The sequence below is a fragment of the Heterocephalus glaber genome, unplaced genomic scaffold (assembly GCF_053883595.1).
Source record: "Heterocephalus glaber isolate CG9 unplaced genomic scaffold, H.glaber_assembly_v1.0 deba00001472, whole genome shotgun sequence".
Lineage (NCBI taxonomy): Eukaryota > Metazoa > Chordata > Mammalia > Rodentia > Bathyergidae > Heterocephalus > Heterocephalus glaber.
The window spans coordinates 30,825,358-30,847,434 of NW_028258315.1; the positions used below are offsets into that span (position 1 = coordinate 30,825,358).

The following is a 22,077-nucleotide window of genomic DNA, read 5'->3' on the forward strand; positions in this document are numbered from 1 at the left end:
CATCAAACACAACTTAGAAAATGACAAATTGAGGTAATTATTAATCACCTTTAACTGCATTAATAACCTTTAACTTCATGAACCAGATCAAATTCAAAGACCAACACAAAATATATTTGCAGTAAATAAGCCCTTCAATATATCGAATTTACCCTCTGGGGTGAGGACTTAGAAGGAATGGGGGATGGTAGAGGGAAAGGTTAGAAATGAGGCTAGAGGACACAGGAAGATCATGCAATCTTTAGGAAACTGGGAAGACAGGAGGAAAAGAGTGAAGGAAGGAACAAAAACAAGAACAGAACAAACAGCAACAGGAAAACTAGAAACTGTATTCATTCTCCTATAAAAATAAGAACAACTGAGAAAAGAAAATGAAAAAAAAACCCCAAAATAGGACAGGAACAGGAATGAGAAGGAGAGAAATGAAGAAGATGAAGAAGAAGGTGAAGGAGGAGAAGGAGAAGGAGAAGGAAAAGGAGAAGGAGAAGAAGAAGAAGAAGAAAAGGCCCCCTTCAGGGCCTTTCTCTGCTGTCACTGGTGGATAATGTGGGCAGCAAGCAGCATGTAGATCCACATTGATTAGTTTGAGCAAGCTAGCCATAGTTCACTGAGATTTGGACTGCTTTCTGGCTGCAAGGCCCAAGTTGAACTCCCTGACTTCCTGCGGGTTTGAACTCTGCAAGATTCTACTGCAGGTTTGAGCCGCCCTTCCCCTAAAGTGAGTCCGGGTTCTGGTGGAAGGTGCTGATCCCAACTCACCAAACAGTGCACCTTTATTACAGAGACTTTCTTCACTCTCCCAGTGGGTTCAGTTTTCATCAATGAGCTTTGGAGAGGCCTTCTCTCTACTGCTCACTGATGATCTACTCAAGCTAATAACAATGGCCTTTATGGCCCTGGGCACCAACACCCAGATGAGAATCCCTGCATGGTCTGGGGCAGTCTGCAGCAGGGCTGGGTCTCCTGGCAGCTGTCCTGGGGCAGGGCAGCAGAAGTAATGAGACTTTTGTTAGAGACTGTACTGATACTGACTGTGTAGGAGGAGCCTCTGGCTGGGCAGGAAGCCCTCAATCCTTCCTCACTGAGGACTCAGACCAACACCAGTCCCTCCCCTCCAGCCATTCTATACTACATGCCAAGCCCTGAGCTTTGGGCTGTCTCATGCTTCCTGTTCCTTCTACCTGGACACCCTTTTCCTCCCCTGAGTCTTCAGGTCACCTCTTGCTTGTCCTGCAAGCCCTACTCATGTGTCACACTCGTAATTTGCTTTGTCCTGCCCCTGTCCCTATGAAGACAGGTGTGACACTTGTGCCTTAGAAGGTGTCTCGGTCCATTTTGTGCCACTATAGCAGCATACCTAAGATGGAGTGAACAAATTTCTCACAGTTATGGAGGCTGGAAAGTTCAAGGTCAAGGCACTTTCTGTGCGTGTCTCACATGGCAGAAGAGCAGACAAGAGCAAATCCATTCCTACAGCCCTTTTCATGGTGACATCAATCCATTCCTGAGGGCAAAGCCCTCAAAACCCAAACCTCTCCCATCAGGCCACATCTTCCAATGCCCTTGCATTGGGGACTGTGGTGGTTAAACGGAGTTAACTTGGTTGTCTTGTGAGCCACTTAAGAGCTTAATAAACACACTTCAGGGTATGTTTGAGCAGGCTATGGAGGTGTGACCTTGAAGTTAACAGCTGGTCCCTCACTCCTTCCTCTCTGGCACTGTTCCTTTGCTCTGCTTCCCAGCCACCATGAACTGAGCAGCTTTGCTTCCACATGCTCTTTCACCATGTTTCTGCCTTGGAGCCACTTTACCATGGACTGAATCTCTTGAAACCATGAGCCCAATTAAACCTCTCTTCCCCTAAGTTGTGGATGTTGGGTACTGTGTTCCAGTGATGAGAAAACTGACAAATACAGGGATCATGTTCCAACATATAAAATTGGGATGTATGTTCAGATCATAGCCAATAGTACCATTTTTATATTTTCATTAGTGTGTTGGTAAAAACAACTTCCTTCTCCCTCACAACCCCTGAGTTCTTGTCTACTTGGGCCAAAGCATTAAACACATAGCAAATGTTCATTAAATGCTTAGAATCTGGTTCACATTAAGTAAACTTAATAAGAAGGACTGAGCCATAAAGCCAACTCCTTATGAAAACAACCTTCCTGTGGTGTCAATACTGAGTGCTCTCTGGGGAACTAAGTCACTGGTCTCGGGGTCCAGAGAGGTTCTGAGTTAGAAATGATATTTGCAGATATGGTTTAAAACACAGGGCATTTAAAATTATTGCATATACCCAAGTAATATGAACATTATATACTACATTATATATATATATAATATGAATATTATATACTTCTTTACATAAAGAAGGAAAGAGATGAAGAGATGGGCTGAGTGGGGAGCAAGGGAAAGGGAATGAAAAAATGAATTGGGATAGGTTATATAGATCTAACAACTCCACACAAGAAATGTAAACATTGTGTACTACAGGGCCAGGGATTTAGTTCAGTGGTGCTGTGCCTCCCTGGCAAGCGCAAGATCCTGAGTTTGATTCCTGTACCAAAAAAAACCATTATGTAGAACAAACATGCACTGATAAAGAAACAATTATTTCCTACAAAGTAGGGTCTTTGTTTATCCACCAGTAAAATTGAGAACAAAATGCAGCTATTAAGAATCCAAATGAGTAGTTAGAACAGTTACTAATACATTGTTATTTTTAAAATTTTTATTTTTATTAGTACACGTTTGTAGTATGTAATGATTACATTCATTTGGGGGAGTTGATACATGTACACAAAGCATCTTAATTCTTTTTTCATTCCCTTCTCCTCCCCTTCCTCCGACCTACTTCTGTCTCTTGGTCTCCATCCCTTTTTGCAAAAGATCTATCTTCTTGTTTTCTATTATCTGTCTTTTATTTTGCTCTTTAATTTATTTATACTTTGGGTTTCTCATATAAGAGAAACCATGTGATATTTAAGATTGCATGTCTGTTCTATTTCACTAAACGTTATATTCCCAAGATTGTATCCATTTTCCTACGAATGACTCAAATTTATCCTTTATGGCAGAGTAGTCCTCAATCACGTATAAACACATTTCTTTATTCATTCATCTATTGATGAACATATAGGCTGCTTTCAAGATTTAGTTATAATAAATTGTGTTGCTATAAGCATGGGCATGCATGTATCACTGTAATTTAATGTCTTTAATTATTTCAGGAAGTTATGTAGAAGGGGAATAGCTAGGTCAAATTCAATTTCTAGTCTTAGTTTTTTTGAGGAATTTCCATGGTTATACTAGTTTACATTCTCAGCAACAATGTGGAAGGGTTCCTTTTTGTCTGCAGCCTCATTAGCATTTGCTACTGTTTGATTTCTTGATGATAGTCATTCTTTTTGGAGTAAGATGGAATCTCAGTGTTATTTTAATTTGCATTTCTCTAATGGCCAGGCATGTAGAATATTTTTTTCATGTATTTATTGTCCATTTGTACTTCTTTTTCTGAGAAGCATCTATTCATTTCAGCTATTTTCTGATCAGGTCTTTTATATTGGGGGGTATTTAATATTTTTGAGTTCATAATATGTTCTAGATATTAGTCTTCTTTTTGAGGTGTAACTGGCAAAAAATTTTTGCCATTCTGTAAGTTGTCTCTTCAGTCTGTTGATTGTTTCCTTAGCTGTAGAGAAGTTTCTTAATTTGATAAAAATTCCACTTGTTAGTTCTTGATGTTATTTCTTGTGAAATTGGAGATCTTTTCAGCAAGTCCTTGCCTGTACATTTGACTTAAAGAGTTTTACCTATTTTATCTTCTAGCAGATTGTTTCTATTTTAATATTTAGATCTTTGATTCATTTTTATTTTAGTTCAGTATGTGATGATCAATATGGGTCAAGCTCTAATCTTCTGCATGTAAATAGCCAGTTTTCCCAGCACCACTTCTTAAAGAGGCTATCTTTCCTTCAGTATATGTTTTTGACCCCTTTGTCAAGGATCAGATAGCTGAACGTGTCTAGGGTTGTTTCTGCTTATTGTGTTCTGTCCCATTGATCTACATGTCTGTTACACCAGTGCCATTCTGTTTTTATCACTGTAGTTTTGTAATATAATTTGAAATCTGGGATTGTGATTTTTCCTGCTTTACTCTTGTTGTCTAGGATTGGTTTTTCTATTCTGAGCCTCTTCTGATCCCATATGAATTTTTGAATTGTTTTCTATAGTTCTGTGAGGAATGCTGTTGGGATTTTGATTGGGATTTTTGCATTTATGCTTATTAAAGAGATTGGATTGTAGTGTTTGTTTGTTTGTTCAGTTGAGCCCTTATCCGGTTTTGGGATCAAGGTAATGCTAGCTTGCAGGAATGGCTTTGAGAGTACTCTTCCCTTTCAATTTCATCAAAGAGTTTGATGGATATGGGTAGTAGATCTTCCCTAAAGTTCTCTTAGAATTCAGTGGAGAATCTTTCAGGTCTGGAGCTTTTCTCAGTTGGTAGTTTTTAAAAAATTGTTGCTTCCATTTCATTGTCTATTATTGGATTATGCAGGGTTTAATTCATATGTATCTAGGGCTCTATCCATTTTTCCTAGATTCTCTGATTTATTGGACCACAGGTTTCCAAATTTTCTGGAATTCAGCAGTTTCCATTATGATTTCACCCTTTTCATTTTTTTTAAAGTTTCTAATTCATTATTTCTGCTCTTATCTTCAAAAATTCCTTATACTAGCTTTGAATTTGGATTATTTTTGTTTTTCTAGGACCTTGAGGTATATCATTAGGTTATTTATTTGGGCTTGCTCTGTTTTTGTGATGTGGGTATTCACAGCCTTAACTTTCCTTCTTAGGACTGCTTTCATTTTGTCCCATGGATTCTGGTATTTTGTGTGTGTGTGTGTGTGTGTGCCAGGGATTGAACTCGGGACCTTGGGCTTGCAAGGCAGGCAGTGGAACCACTGAGCTAAATCCCCGGCCCTGATTCTGGTATGTTTTACTGGCATTATTGTTTGATTCTGGGAACTGTCTAATATATTCTTTGATTTCTTTTGTTACCCATTGATTATTGAAAAATGTATTGTTGGTCTACAATAGGATCACCAAAGTAACGATAATTTAAGTTAGGGAAAGGGGATAAAGGATGATAGACTGAGAAGGGACAGATAATTCTACTTTAATGGGCAAAATTTGACCAGAGACTGAGAGAAATGGCAGGCCATACAGATATTTCTCTATCCAGAGTCCTATGTAGAGAACAAAGAAAATGAAAGGCCCTGAGGATGGGGTGACCGGGACACAGAGCAGTGGCACAATGACCAACAGGAAGGTGTGACCGGCCAGGTGCAATCCTCAAGGTCCACCCAGACACATCAAGAAGTGAGCTTTACTAATCCTCTAAGAGGCTCCCAAGAAAGTCAAGTTAACATAATTCTGTGATTTAAACTGATGGCTTGTTAATGGGCATCTGAAATGAACAGACATTTCTCAGACAAAGAAGTAGAAAGAGCAAATAAACATATGAAAAAATGTTCAACATCAGTGGTCATTCGGAAGATACAAATTAAAACAATGCTGAGATTTCACCTCACCCCAGAAAGAATGGCTGCTATCCAAGAACTCAACCAATAACAAACGCTGACTGGTGGGGCTGTGGGAAAAAGGAACCCTTGTCCACTGTTGGTGGGCGTGCAGACTGGTGCAACCACTCTAGAAATCAGTATGGAGATACTCAAATAACGAGGATTGGAAGTCCCATTTGACCCAGCTATTCCCCTGATGGGGATCTTCCCCCCAAAATTAAAAGAATTATACCACAGTGATATATGTGCACCCATGTTCATAGCTCCACAGTTTGTAATAGGTAAAACTTGGAAGCAGCCCAATTGCCCAACAACTGAAGACTAGATAAAGAAAATGTGTGTTTTAAAAAAATAAAATGGAGTACTACTCAGCCATAAAGAATGAGAAACTAGAGACTTTTATAGCTAAATGGATGCACATTGAGGCCATACTCTTAAGTGAAATCAATGAGACACACATGTGTAAATAGTTTCTCTGGTGTGAGAAACTGAAAGTGTAAATAAAGATCAAAATGTATGATAGATAATGTGAAATAGGAAGAAAAGGTCCAGAAAAAGAAAAGGTCCAAAGGGGAAGGGGAAGCAGGAGGGGCAGGGGAAAGGAAAGAAGGGAAAGGAATAAATATAGGAAAAGAAAAAAATGGAAACAAAGTCTTTGTAAATAAGGAGGGGTGGAGGATTGAAGGGAGGGCAGGGGAAGGGGGAAAAATAAGAACTATGATATATTATGTAAAGGTACAAGTTCCCAATAATGAATGTCAGCATATTGTATACCTAAAATGCACCAATAAAATTAATGAATGAAAACAAAATAACAGAAAAAGAAAAATGTATTATTTAATTTCCTTGTTTTTGCATAATTTCTGTGTTTTGTTTTGTCATTACTTTCTAGTTTCCTTGCACTATAATCTGATAATATGTGTGGAATAACTTCAACTATTTTGTATTTATTTAAGCATATTTTATGGGCTAGTATGGAATCTAATTTGGAAAAAGTTCCATGTAGCGCTAAGAAGAATGTGTATTCTACTGTTGGATGAAACACTTTGTAGGTATCTATTGACCCCATTTATTCAAAGGTTTGTGCAATTCTGACATTTCTTTGATTTTTTTTTGCCTAGTTGATCCATTTGTGATAGTGAGATATTGAGGTCCCTCTCTATAATTGTATTGATATTTGATCTTTTATGTCCTTTAGTGTTCGTATTATGAAGTTGGCTGTGCTAGTATTCAGTGCATATATATTTATAATTGTTATCTCATCCTATTGAATTGTTTCCTTAACCAATTTGTAGTGACCTTCTTTGCCTCTTCTGATCAGCTTTGGCTTGAAGCTCACTTTGTCTGAAAATAGGACAACAACTCCTGCTTGTTTTGGGGTTCCTGTTGCATGCAATATTGTTTTCTATCCTTTTATTTTTAAACTATGAATTTCTTTTTTCTATTAAATATGTTTCTTGTATACAATATGTTGTTGGTTTTTGTTTTTTGATTCAATCTTCCAATCTGTGTTTTTTGATTGGGGAATCAAGACCTTTCACACTGAGAGTTATTACTGAAAGATAATGACTTCTTCTTATCATTGCATTATTTTCCTACTGCTGACTCCCTTTTGTTCCCTCCTGTTTAACTGCTTACTCTATAGAGTATTCATTCCATTAGACTTCTTGGCATTATTTGGTTCATTGTCTCAATTTTAGTATATGTGCTGCTGAAGCAAGCACAGGTTCATTGTCTCTTTCTAGGTTATCCTTGAGAATTTTTTGGAGTGCTAGTTTGGTGGTCATGAATTTCTTAAGGTGCTTTTTGTCATGGAAAGACCTTATTCTTCCATCAGTCTTGAAAGACAGTTTTGCAAGATATAGCAATCTGTTTTCTTTCAGGGCTTGAAACACTTCACTCCAAGCTCTCCTGGCTTTTAAGTTTTCTGTTGAGAAATGTGCTATAATTCTAATGGGTTTACCTTTATAAATGATTTGTTGCTTTTCTCTAACTTTTAAGATTCTGTCCTTGTGTTGGACTTCTAGGATTTTGACTATGATGTGTTGTGGAGAAATTCTTTTCTGATCCTATTTTGGAGTTCTATATGCTTCACTTATCTGTATGTTAAATTCTTCCCCATATTTGGAAAGTTTTCTACTATTATTTTTATAAACAGGTTTTTTTTCATGCCATTTGTGTTTTTTCCTTCCTCCACTTCTTTTGTTCTTTCATTCTTTTTTTTTTTTTAGATAGAGTTTTGCTAGGTTGTTCAGGCTGGCCTTGAACTCACAATGTAGCCCAGACTGGCCTTGAACTCAGGGCAATCCTCCTATCTCAGCCTGCTGACTTCTGGGATTACAATATTGTGGCTCATTTTTGGAGAACTGGGTGGTAGGCCAATTACACCTCACACTCCCCTACTAGGTTAATAGAAGTGGTTGGATCTTGGGACAGAAGCAAAGGCCTACAGTTAGTCACACCCAGAGTGCATCACTGAAAAGCAGACACTGACTAGTGATCACTATACTAGCAACAAAATCTTCCCACTATAATTAACCTGCATACCTCAGCACAAGCAAATAAAACAAAAATAAACAAAACAATAGATGAGAAGACAAAGCAACAAAGTTCCTTCAAAAACACCCAACTTCCCCAAAGCTGTTCTATGAGGCATCAATGATGAGGAAATAAAAAAAACCAAACACCCAAACTATACAAAATGATAAAAGAGGAGGAATAAAAACAGATCAATATGGTACTCAGCAAGCTCAAAGATGATATAACTAAACAGACAACAGACTTAATAAAACGGTTACAGAAGACAGTAATAAAAACTAGCTAAGCCAAATAAAATGACACAAAACATGAATTACCAGTTTAATAAAGGATTAAAGTTCATGAAAAGGCACCAAAAAGAAATCTAGATGATTAAAAATTCTATTGAAAGTATGGGCAGCAGAAGTGACCAATGTGAGGACCAAGTGTCACAACTAAAAGACAAGGCTGATGCAGGTGACCGTATACTCAGAGATACCTGAAAAACAAGAGAATATGAAAAATGGACCCAACAGCTGCTAGATGACACAAAGAAGACTAATCTAAGATTAACTGGAATTAGTGAAAGATCAGAAGACAGCACGAATCCCAGTTGTTTCTACCTGAAGCTTCTGACCCTGCCTGGGCTTACCTTGTTTCAGTGGAGACAGGTCCCCTTCCCTGGGAGCCGGGTGAGCTTTCCAGACTGCTTCATTCTTTTCTCTGCATTGTGCTCCATTTCTCCTCTTTTGCTGTAGTTTCTAGTTCTCCTGTTAGTTTCCTCTGGATTCCCAAAGATCTACTTCTTTTTTTCTCTTCACCAACTTGTCATTTTCCAGTTGTCTTGATTCTAGGTCCCAGAATCTATTGGTGTCTACGCTGCCATTTTTAGTCACCTATTTTTTAATATACTTAAATAACTTTATTATCAAACACACACACAAAAAGCCATTAAAAAGAAAAATGCAAGGGAAAAAAACTACAATAATATTCAAATACAGTAGAACTCAACCAAAACAAAACTGAAAAGCACTTAAACATTTTTCCATATAACTTAAAAAAGCATCTTAAGGACCAACAAGACACCAGAGGATATTATTTGTTTCAGAAAGATCCCCAAAACCAGCACTGAACAAATAGTGATCTGGAAAAATACTCCATTTAGCTAGCAGACTCCACATAAGCCAACCTTCTCCCTAATTTAAATTTCGACACAGTCATACGACTCGCGATGGAAACACAATCCAAGAAATATGTTATTAGGCCATTTCATCCGTGTGTATCCTTAATTACACTTTCAGTTTCCCAGACTAGAAAAACGATTTGGTATTTACACATGTGTGTCCTATTTATTTCACTTAAGAGGATGGCCTCAATATGCATCCATTTAGCTACAAATGTCTCTAGTTTCTGGTTCTTTATGGTTGAGTAGTACTCCATTTTATAAAAAAAAAAAAAAACCCACATCTTTATTCAGATTCCAGTTAATGGCCACTTGGGCTGTTTCTAAGCTTTCGGTATTACGAACTGTGCCACTATAAACATGGGTGCACATATATCGCTGTGATATGATTCTTTTAATTCTTTTGGGAAGATAGCCAGCAGGGGGATAGCTGGGTCGAATGGGACCTCTAAGCCTAATTCTTTGAGGTATCTCCATACTGATTTCCACAGTGGTTGCACCAGTCTGCACTCCCACCAACAATGGAGAAGGGTTCCTTTCTCCCCACACCCTCGCCAGCATTTGTTATTGGTTGATTTCTTAATAGCAGCCATTCTTTCTGGGGTGAGGTGGAATCTCAGTGTTGTTTTCATCTGCATCTCTCAACCAGTGATGTTGAACATTTTTTCATATATTTATTTGCTGCTTTTACTTCTTTGAGAAATGTCTGTTCATTTCAGATGCCCATTTTTGAATTGGGTCTTTAAATTTTGGGGGTCTGAATTTTTTATATATATATTCTAGATAGTAGTCCTTTGTCTGAGGTACAGTTGCTGAAAATTTTTTCCCACATTGTAGGTTGTCTCTTAGCTCTGTTGGTGGTTTCTCTTGCAGTGCAGAAGCTTTTTAATAAGGTGAGATCCCAGTTGTTGATTCTTTTTTTTTTTGGTACCGGAGATCGAACTTGGGACCTTGCACTTTCGAAGCAGGCGCCGGAACCACTGAGCTAAATCCCCGGCCCAGTTGTTGATTCTTTGTGCGAGTTCCCGTGCCACTGAGGTTTTGTTCATAAAATCTTTTCCTATTCCAATGTCATCAAAAGTTATACCTAACTTATCTTCCAACAAATTTAGTGTTTCCGTCTTAATATTTAAATCTTTAATCCACTTCGATCTTAATTTAGTGCATGGTGATCGGTATGGGTGTAGTTTTAATCTTTGGCAGGTTGAAATCTAGTTTTTCCAGCACCATTTATTAAACAGGCTATCTTTCCTCCAGTGAGGGTGGTTGGCTTCTTTGTCAAAGATTAGGTGGCTGAGCATATCTGTAGTCGTTTCTGCATCTTCTAATCTATTCCTTATTCACCTATTTTTAAAAAGGGAATATTTGTTGGGCATGGGGGCTCATGACTTTTTTTTTAGTTCTTTTCTTGGTACATTTTAGGTATACAATTCGTTTACATTTATCTTTGGGTGTTTGTACCTGTACATGATGTATCTTGGTTCTTATTTTTTTTCCCCATTACCTGTGCGCCCTTCACCCCCTCCTCCCTTCTCTATTTACATAGATTTCATTTCCATTTTTTTTTCTTTTCTCATAGTTTTTCCTTTCCCTCTTTTCCTTTCCCCTTCCCCTCCCTTCACTCCTTCGTCTTTGGATGTTTTTTCCTATTTCAAATTATCAAATATTCATTTTAATCATTTTAACCCTTGTTTATGCTATCAGTTTCTCACACTAGAGAAATTATTTGGTATTTACACATGTGTGTCCTATTTATTTCATTTAAGAGTATGGCCTCGATATGCATCCATTTAGCTATAAATGACTCTAGTTTTTCATTCTTTATGGCTGAGTAGTACTCCATTTTATAAAAAAAAAACACATTTTCTTTATCCAGTTTCCAGTTGATGGGCACTTGGGCTGCTTCCAAACTTTAGCTATTACAAACTGTAGGGGGCTCATGACTTTAATCCCAGCTATGCAGGATACAGAGGCAGGATGATGGCAAGTTTGAGGCCAGCCTGGGCAGTTTAGTGAGACCTTATCTCAAAAAAAAATAAAGTGGCTGTAGCTGTAGCTCAGTGATGGAGTACTTGTTTCTGAGTTCCCTCTCTAGTAACTAGGGGAAAAGAAGAGAATTATTTTATATTGTGGATGAACTTTTTTAACCTAAAACTTGTTCAAATATTATTTTCTCAGTTGTCTAACTTTAGGCAACAATGCCCTTTCCACTTAAAACATACCTTATACACACTTCTGTGTAATGCATATACATTTCCTCTCAACAACTGTTATGGTTTGGATTTTAAATGTCCCCAAAGGCTTGTGTGTTGAAGGTTTGGTCCTCAGTTGATGGCCTATGGGAAGGGAGAGGGACCTTTAGGAGGTGGGGCCTATCAGGAGGAAGTGAGGTCACTGGGGGCATGGCCTTGGCAGGGAAACAGGGACCCTGCTCTTGTTCCCCTTCTCTACTTCCATTCCACCTTAAGATGTTCCCTTCCTTGGCCATACATTCCCCGTCCTCATTTTTCTACTTTGCCTCAGGCTCCAAAACAACAGATCCAACTAACCATGGACTGAAACCTCTGAAACTGTGAGCCAAAATAAACCTTTTCTCCCCATAAATTGATTCTCTCTTGGTGACAAAATCTGAAGCTGTGCAGATTCAGAAATGGACAGAAGCCCCCAAATCCCTGTGTTCTTGCAGCCTAGTAGCCTTGTGGACACATGGCCTCTGTTCCTTTTGGGAGACCTGAGACTAAAGCAGCCAGCAGCCCACTCACTTCAGCCCAAATATGGTGCTGTGCTGGGCCCAAGTGCCTCTGCCCTTCCAGGAGCTAGAACCTAAATATTTACAAACATAAGAGAGGCTGTGTGGAGGCGCCCTCGAGAGACAAGTGGTGGCTGACAGACCTTTTCCCTCTCTCTGGGTTTACACTGAATATATATTGTGGCAAAACAAATGTAAAAAATGAGAAATGGGTCTGGGCAGTTGTTTGGATAACAATGTAGCAGCTGGCCCACCAGGTGTCTGTGAAGCACTCCAAGTCCTGCTCTGCTCTGTCCTTTGCAGAGGCCACCCCAGCAGTTGCATCTCATCTTTCACTAGAACAGCTAGACTTTTTAACACTTCTTTTGTTTTGAGACAGAGTGTTGCTAAGTCACTATGTTGCCCAGCCTGGTCTCAAACTGGAGATTCTCCTGCCTCAGAGCTTCCCAGAGTACTGGGATTACAGGTGCTTGCCAACACACTGGGTTTAAACTGCCCATTTGCACTAAAAAATAATATATAACTATTTTAAAGTGTGAAAAGCATGCAAAAGAGAAATTTAAGAATGTAAAAAGGCAAGTTTCTCTTTTCTCTTCCCTATATCCCATACCCCAGCTGTAATGTGAGGTTTATCCTTCCAGAATTGTTCCCATGGATGTCATGGTTAGGAGCAGACTTTGGACCCAGACTGCCTGGGTTCCCAGTTCTGCTGCTCCCTGAGTGAGTGGTATGACCTTGGGTGCAGTACTTGACCTCTCTGTGGTTCAGTTGGCTCATCTGTAAAATGAGCACAACCATGGTATCCACGCCAGTGTTGTTATGAGGTTTAAACAAGTTGTTCATGTAAAGTGTCCAGAACTGTGCTCAGCACGTAGTGAGCAGCGGACATGTGTTAATTATCATTATTAAAGCTGCAACAACACAGGTGCTCTTGGTGTGACACACTACATAAGACTGGCTGCTCCAACAGACACGATCCTGTTTCTCTTCCTGGAAGTGAGAGGATGGAAGCAGGCCAGGCAGGTGCCACTGGTCCAGAGTTCCATCCCCTCACAGGGGCCCCTGGCTTGGCTAAGTGCATTAAGGGTCCCCAGATGCTATGGAGCCTATGGACAACATAAAGCAGATCTGCAGATCCTGGCACAGGAAGTGGCACTAGTGTGTTGTCAAATGAAAAGTCCATGTGCAGAGTGATGTATGCAAAGTGATCCTGCTAGAAAGTGTGTGTGGCAGGTAGAGCCGACTGGCCCTCAGTTTCCTCTCTCGTCTGCCTCCCCAGCCCCATTTGAAGTGAGCAGCTGGGGTCTGCACTGGCCTGGGCAAATGTGAACATCTGGGGCAGGTGCAGCCCAGTGCTCCACGTTAATAGGCAGCCACAGCCTCCAGTGGCGAGCCAGGTCTGGCTAATAGGACACTGTGGTATGCAGAGAAGGCATATGCAACTAAGTGGTCACATTCTTCAAAAGGAAGTCAGCTGGTGTTCATGCCCTCTGGCCCTTCTGTGGCAGTGGGTTGCTAAGGGGACAGGTTTGCACACTTAAACTTTTGATGCACACTGGGAAATGCCACTCTGAAAGTGTTGCATCGAAGTGTGTGCCCCCAACAGCTTCTGAGAGTCTCCATTTTCTTCTCTGCAGAGGACGGCTCCCCCCCCCCCCCCACCTGCCGCCTTTGGAGAGACATCTGTTCTATCAGAAGATGGAGCAACACCCTGCAGCCCCACCCATCACTGATTTACAGCTGCCCTGGTGGATGATGTGAAAGAAAGAGGAGAAAGGACACAGAAACTTGGCACTTGTTGAGACCTACTGATTACCCTCCTTGCCTTGTTGTGTGGAAATAAACGCAAAGGATCATTTATATAATTTTTCCAGTTACATAGCTAGTAGGGCTTTTTGCTTCCTCACTTTTTTTGTTTTGGTGCTGGAGACTGAACCTGGGGCCTCGAGCTATGCCTGAGCCCCTATAGGCCTTACTGCCCGCTCTTCTGCTGCTTTTGGAAAGCTTTCATATCGTCTCATTCTTTTCTCAGCTTTACTGAAGTGCAATTTACATACAGTAAAATTCACTCACTTTTATTGTGCACCTTTGCAAGTTGTTTTGTTTTCTTATATGAGACAGGGTCTCATAGTGTAGTTCAGGCTGGCCTCAGTCTCCCAAGGGCAGGGATTACAAGCATATGCCACAATGCCTGGCTCAACTTTGCAAGTTTTAACAAGTGTGTACAGTTGTGTAACCACCACAACTATGATTGAGATATAAAACATTTCAAAAACTGCAAAAAGATCCCTTGTGTTCCCAAACACTCAGCTGCTCTCTTCTACCGAAGCCCTGGCATGCACAGAGCTACTTTCTGTCATGGAGATCTGCTTTCTAGGGTTTCACATAAATCCAATCTTATAATAATGTGATTTTCATTTCTGACTATGTCATGTCTCATGTTGCTATATTCTTATTATATATATCGGTTTATTCTATTTTTAATTGCTGAATACTATCTTATTTTAAGGCTATAGAAATATTTGTTTATCCATTCACAAGTGTGGGTTGTTTCCAGTTTTTATCTATCACAGATAAAGCTGTTATGGCTTTTGTGTACTAGTTCTTTGTGAATGTACGTACAGGATTTTTAATTTCTGTTGGACAAATATCTAGTAGAATTGCTGGGTGCTAGAGCTGGCATTTACTGAACTTTATGAGAAACTGTCAAACTGTTTTCCAAATTGAGGGCACCTCAGCTTTGCACAGTGGCAGTATCATAGCCAATGAGGTTTATCTGAGATGTGATTATTGGTAACTGAAAACTTTTCCAAAATTGAGTGCACCTCTGTGCATCTTCACCAGTGACACCTGAGAATCAGGGGCCTTACATCCTCTGGAACCACCATTATTGGTCTTTTTCATTTTTGCCATGACACTACATTGCAGTTTTGACTTGCATTTCCCTCCCTCTTCTCTCTCTCTCTCTCTCTCTCTCTCTGGCAGTAGGGATTAAACACAAGGGTCCTAGGGCCAGGGATTTAGCTCAGTGGTTTCACTGCCTGCTGCACAAGCGCAAGGACCTGAGTTTGATCCCAAGTACCCCCCAAAAAACCACACTAAAACCAGACAGCTAAGTTAGTTAGAGATATTATAGACAGTCAGACAGGGATGGGCCCTCAAAGAAGTCAGTGCAGAGGACAACTGTGGCTGGAGGTGCATTCATTGAAGGCCAGGCTTCAACAAAAAGAGAATTGACTACATCCACCTAGGGATGAACAGCACTGATTGATATTCTAAATAGGCATCAATCACCTGGATGAGGGACCAAGACCTTAATCCATCCCTTCCAGAAAAGGTCCCTAACATCCCTTCCAGGAAAATTTTTGTTCTTATTCATTCCATGTACACTTGCTACATAACTTGCTTCCCCATTTAATCAGTGTTACCTAAGGAGCTATATTTGTAATCTTATTGGTTGACTATAGTTTTGTCCCACTTTATACTCACCTTGTGATTTTCTATTGGATCAATGTTTCCTAAGTGACTATACTTGTAATCTTATTAGTTAACTATAGTTTTGTCCCACCTTATGATTTTCCATTGGATCAATATTACCTAAGCAACTATACTTGTAATTTTATTGATCGACCATAGGTTTGTCCTACCTTATACCCACCTTCTGATTTTCTATTGGATCAATATTTCCTAAGTGACTATACTTGTAATCTTATTAGTTGACTATAATTTTGTCCCACCTTGTATCTGCTTCACCTCATGGTTTTGCTCTATAAAACTCCCTTGAGGGCCGGGGATTTAGCTCAGTGGTTTCACCACCTGCTGTGCAAGTACAAGGACCCAAGTTCAATCCCTGGCACCAAAAAAATACTCCCTTGAGAAGCAGTGTCCCTGGCCACCCACTTGGGACTCCTTCTGTCTCTCAGAAGCTACCTTTCTCTCAATAAATTCTTCCTACTCTTAACCCCCACTGTTCCTAGAATTCATTCTTTAATTTTAGAGAACACGAACTTGGCATGTCAGACATCTAGCAGGTTGGGAGTTATATTTCCCTTATATTATTTGGAGGTCCATATATCATACACTTTATATCATTTGGAGGTCCCACTGAGATAATTGGATGGCGGTACAGTGGGCCCTTGAGTTATGACCAGCCTGATGTATGAACAACTTGTGTTATGACTGGAACTTTAGTTTTAACCTACAACCAAAGTCTTGAGTTACAACCTGAATGCCAGCACTGAAAAGAACACTACAATGTCCTTTCCCGTGTGGGGTTGAGAAACCCTGGGCCAATGTCTTTCTAAGGACACCAAGCTCTGCCTATATATAGGAGAGAGACTTCAAAGGCTGTGTGGAGGAGCCTGAACCTTCATTGACCAACTTGAGTTACAACCAACACTGACAAATGAATTGAGTTCATAAGTCAAGGGCCCACTCTAAGAGTTTGCTTTTGTTTCATAAATTCCAGATTGTGGCTCACTTGGGTAATCAAAATTATCTTAAATTTTATGCTTATGTCTTGAATTTTTGTCAATTGTGTATACCTTGAGTTTCATGCCTTGTTTTGCTTATAATGCATTGTCTTTTGTTAAAATAATGGTAAGTTTATATGATGCATTTGGACCAGTTGCTGAATTTATTGGTGTTCCTTGCTTGACTTGTTTGACTTGTTAGACAACAGCACTAGGGGAAAAAGTAGTGTTAGAGTGCCCCCTACTAGATTTTGATATAAAATTCTGTAAAATGGGTTTTTTATGAAATCTTGTTTATATGTAAAAAAAAATATATGCCTATTAATAAATCACAGGACTCCTTCTGCCAGTTAATAAATGCAATAGCCAGCAGCCATTCTTAATACTTGGAGGACAGGTATCACTGAGATGTTCTGGCTCAATCCTTCCCTATACTCTAGAGAAAATGTTGAGCCTATTCTGTATCAGTTTCCTTTCTGGTCTGACCTTCTGCTGGTGAGGAGGCAGTCTTAGCTCTTGGGATTCCCCATGCTTGCCTTTCCAGGCTGAGGGTGACAACTCATGAGCAAGTTGTCTCAATAACATACTGTGAGCATGAGAAGAAAAGGCTTCCTTTTCCTGACCTCCTTTCTGATCTTCCTCTGCCATTCTATATTTCCTTTTTTAAAGGCATGTAATATTAGAGAAAAAGGAACCCTAAAGTGCCCCAACCTTCCCCTCCTATCCAATAACTAAGAAGCTTTAAGTTGAGCCCATAGAAAATAAGCATTTGCAAACACCAAAGACAGGGAAGTATCTTAGATTAGGAACACATACCCTGTCTCTGGGTCAGATGAGACATCAGGATTTTTCCTGTCCAAGAGAACACACATAAAAGCAATGTTCCTGCATAATGTTCTGGGCAACAGTCTTCCTTTGGCGACTGAACCTGAGACCCCATGGAAATAACTGACTTCTGGGTAAGACTAGAAGGAGCTATTTCCTCAACATAACATTTAAGGGACCAAAACACATTTAGTTTAAGAGAAAATCCCTAACACCCCCCCCATCTGGTTTTCATCATTTATGTGTGTACAGGAGGAAAATACTTTCACTAATAAGTTACGGAAGTTAGAAAAAATTCCCTAAGGTTTTTCCAACTCGCTGAGAGTTAACCTTAAAGCTCCTTGATTAGCTAAACCACTTTGTAGCTAGACTACCCCTCCCTCCAGAAGTTGGACTGAGGCAGCTTGTGACAACTGTTTGCTTTTCACAGAGGAGAATAGCAATCAGCTAGTGACTTACACATGTGTCTTATACATGCTAATTAGAATAAAAAGACTTTAGTCAGCCTTTCTCTTCTTTTCATGTGCATGTAGAAAACTGATAAATGGGCCTTTACTGACATGAATTCTGATTGCTAGACATTGAGTATAAGTTTAACCTGTGAGCTTCAAAGACAGAAATTTTAGATTAGGCCTTGAATAAAATGTAGCCTTTTCTTGCTGCTAAGGAAGATTGCCTAGGTAATTAGGTAGATAGCAGAAATGTCTTAGAGACTTCTCTCTCCTAGGTCCCAGGAAAAGATTTCTTCAAGCCATTTTATCTGACTATCTATCTCTAGAGGTGATCTCTTTTACAGGCTGAGAAGTGCTCCAAATATTTCCAACTTGCTCTTTGATATTTTCTCACTCTCTTTCAAAGAATTAAAAAATAGTGGTTTAGATCTCTTGGTTATTGGTTTTGCTAGCAATGCTTCCTTCTTTAAATATAACTGTTACATCTGAGGTCAATTGTAATTTGTGCTTTTAAAATACCTGCTGGAGTTAACAATTCAAGTTCCCAGGGAAGATATCATCTTAAGCTGGTAAGGGTGGCTAGTCTGACCCTGGCCTATCTTCTGGTTTCTCTCCAGATGGCAGCCACCTGCTCTGGAGCTGGTCACCTCAGGAATGCCTTGAGGATATAGGAATCAAATAGAAATTAAAAGGGATGCCAATTTCTTTATCTTGTTTCAGATGAAGAACTCATGGTCATAATCTCTTACTCCTTTGGAATGCAGTCTTCTTTTTTTTGGTACCGGGGATCAAACTCCAGTCCTTGTACTTGCGCAATAGGCAGCGAAACCACTGAGCTAAATCCCCAGCCCCTGGAATGCATTCTTAAACACTGGAAAATATTTGACCCTTATATGTTGAGAAAGAGCAGTTTAATATTTTTCTGCACCTGCACATGGCCTGCCTACCTCCTAGAGCCAAAATGGAACATAGAGGGAAGTATTGATTATGACGCTATTTCACAAGTAGAGTCATACTATAAAAAAGAGGAAAAATGGTCAGAATTACCTTATGTTCAGACTTTCTTTGCGTTAAGAAATAATCCTTGCTTGTGTTCAAAATGTAAATGTAAGCCACATTAAAACCAGACACCTCTGGCCTTTAATGCATCTACTATCACAGAGCCTGAAGTTACTCTTCTTCATCCTTTGGAACCTGAGGACAGGTTTCCAAGGCAACTTTAATCAAAGCCTAGCCCACTGTTACTGAGTCCTATTTGCCCTTTGGGACCTGAGGGTGGGGCTTCTAGGCCAGCCATAATCAAAGCTTCTCTGGGGCTGTATCCATCCTTAGCTGATTTTGTTTAAGCTCCTCAAAGACAACATCCCTTACAGGAAGTTAATGGGAAATTTGGAACTACTCCCATTTGTGTGTCCTTTGCTCTCGTGATCTAAACAGCTCAAGCAAGATCTAGGAAAGTTTTCAGATAACCCTGATAAGTATATTGAGGTCTTTAGATGACTTACCCTGTCCTATGAACTAGACTGGAAAGATGTAATGTTACTCTTAAATCAAACATTGACTTCTAAAGAGAGACAAGCAGCATTACAAGCTGTTATTACATTTAGGAATGAATATCATGTTGTTAATTTAGAAGGCCAGAAGATAGGCAGTTCCCACTAGAGACCATGAAGTTCCTACTCAAGACCCCTACTGGCCTAACAACCAGATGGGAGATTGGAATTGGAGGCATCTCCAAACATGTATTCTTGAAAGTCTGAGAAGGATGAGAACTAAGACCTTTCATTATTTTAAATTCTCAACTATTCAACAGAAGAAAAATGAGAATTGCTCTTCCTCTTTAGATTGTTTACAAGCAGTATTAGTGAAACATACATCCTTAGCTCCTAATTTGGTAGGACAGATTATCCTTGAAGACAAGTTTATTACCCAGTCATCCTCAGATATTAGAAAAACTATACAAGATGGCTTTTGGCCCAGATAGCTCACTTGATACTTTAGTGAGAATTATCTCCTTTGATTATTTCATAATTGAGACCAGGAGGAAGCCAAGGAGAAAAAATGAAGAGACAAAGAGAAAATGGCTACCTTGGTTTTGGCCTTAAAAGGAAGAGATCCTAGGTCTGATTCTCAGAGCTCCAAGAAGAGCTTGACAACTACTAACCTCACCTGCTACTGTTGTAGAAAATCAGGCCACCTTAAGAGGGGCTGTGATAAGAACTGCCACAATAAGAGGCCCCCTGGGCCATGCCTCGGTTGCAAAGGTGACCCTGGAAATCAGACTGCTGTCTGAGGTGAAGGCCCCAGAACTCAGACACATCTTACCAGCTGGTCTAGCAAGACTGAAGGGCCCCCAGGGCACTCTCTGCCTTCTCCCTCTGGCTGGACTGTCATCTCCACAGAGCCCTGGGTAATCATGACTACAGAGAGAAAAGAAATCAGCCTATTTTTGGACACTGGTGTGTATCAGTCTTTCTTTTCAACCCTGGCCTTCCTTCCAGCCATCATACCTCAGTGAAAGGAGTCACTGGAGAGGAAGTAACTCAATATTTCTCACAACCTTTGGGCTGTAACAGGGATGGCTTTCTTTTTATACATTCCTTTTTGATTCTGCCTAGATTTCCAGTTCCTCTCCTGGGGAGAGATATTTTATCTTGTTTAAATACTGTAGTATATGGGGAAAATCACAAATACTGTAATATATATACACCCAGGTCAGGTACACGGCCTTCCCCTAGTAGAGTAAGAAATAAATCTTGAAATATGGGAAACTAAAGATAGATAGGTAGAGTGATACAAGCTACTCCAATGCAAATACATCTCAAAGATCCTACTATTTTTCCTCACCACAGATAACACCTTCTAAGGCCTGAAGTTAAGAGAGGATTATTGCCTATAATCGATAATTTAAGAACACAAGGTTTACTCAAAGTTTGTAACAGCCTATGCAACACTCTGATCTTGGGAGTTCAAAAATCCAGTGGGGAATGGAAGTTGGCACAGGACCTTCGATTGATAAATGAAGCAGTAGCGCCAGTTCACCAGGCAGTATCTAACCCATGCACTCTCCTCTCTCAGATCCTGGAAGTATTAAATCTAAAAGATGCCTTCTTTTGTACTTCTTTACATACAGATTCCCAATTTCCTTTTGCCTTTGATAAGCCTCTTTTCTAGGCCACCTGGCTGATGGGGACTGTGCTTCCTCAAGGATTCAAAGATACTCCTCTTCTTCTTTTTTTTTTTTTGGACCGGGGATCGAACTCAGGATCCTCATCTTTTTTGAGCAAGTGTTTTCCTACAACTTGGCATGTTTTGAATTTTCCCAGGTCACATTTATGCAATATGTAGATGATATACTGTTACGTGCCCCCTCAGAAGAGCTCTCTAGCCAAGGCACCTGTGCTCTGCTGAATTTTCTAGCAGACAGGAGTTATAAAATTTCTAGATCTAAGGCATAACTTTGCAGCCTTGAGGTAAAATATTTGGGCCTTATCATATCCAAGGGAACTTGAAGGCTAGGGGAAGAAAGAATTAAACCAATTCTTTGGGGGATTCCTAGGAATTACAGGGTTTTATTGCCTTTGGATAGCAGGATATGGTGAAATTGCATGACCCTTCTATCAGATTATAAAAGAAGCCCCAAAGACAGATACTTTAACCTGGGAACCTGATTCCCAAAATGGATTCCATAAGCTTAAACAAGCACTTCTAAATGCCCCAGCACTGAGTCTACCAACAGGACACTATTTTAGTTTATATGTTGATGAAGGTGGGCCATGGCTTTGGGAATACTTACTCAGGATCAGGCACCTCCTCAACACCCTGTAGGGTATCTGAGTCATGAATTAGACATTGTGGCAAAGGGTTGGCCTACGTGCCTCAGAGGTGTAGCTGCAGGTAGCTCTCTTAGTGCCAGAAGCATCCAAGCTGACTTTAGGCAAAGATCTCATTGCATACACACCCCACAATGTGGCAGGACTTCTTTTTTCCAAAGAGAACCTATGGCTATTAGACAACTGACTTCTTAAATACCAGGCCCTACTTCTAGAAGGACCAGTCATTCAAATAAAGAAATCTTCCCCCTTATACCCTGCCACCTTTCTACCAGAAAAGGAAGAAATTGAAACTGACTGACAGACATGACTGTGAACAGGTAATTCTCCCTATATACACAGCCAGAGAACACTTATTAGACACTCTCCTTACCTTGATTTGACCCTCTTCTATCATGGCAGATCCTTCATGGAAAATAGGACAAGAAAGCAGTAGTGTCTCTACATCAGATGCTTGGAA

The 22,077-nt window shown here is 39.9% G+C and overlaps 1 long non-coding RNA gene and 1 pseudogene across 1 annotated transcript; one reads left to right on the forward strand and one right to left on the reverse strand.

Moving 5' to 3' along the window:
* Positions 1 to 8,432: 8,432 nt before the first annotated feature.
* On the reverse strand, positions 8,433 to 9,274 carry LOC147826299 (uncharacterized). The gene is made up of 2 exons (XR_015439238.1): positions 8,756 to 9,274; positions 8,433 to 8,602 (listed from the first exon to the last, which is right to left on the reverse strand). It is a non-coding gene; the product is annotated as an uncharacterized LOC147826299 (long non-coding RNA).
* A 5,497-nt stretch (positions 9,275 to 14,771) lies between these two features.
* On the forward strand, positions 14,772 to 14,930 carry LOC147826300 (U4 spliceosomal RNA; annotated as a pseudogene).
* The last annotated feature ends 7,147 nt before the right edge of the window (positions 14,931 to 22,077 follow it).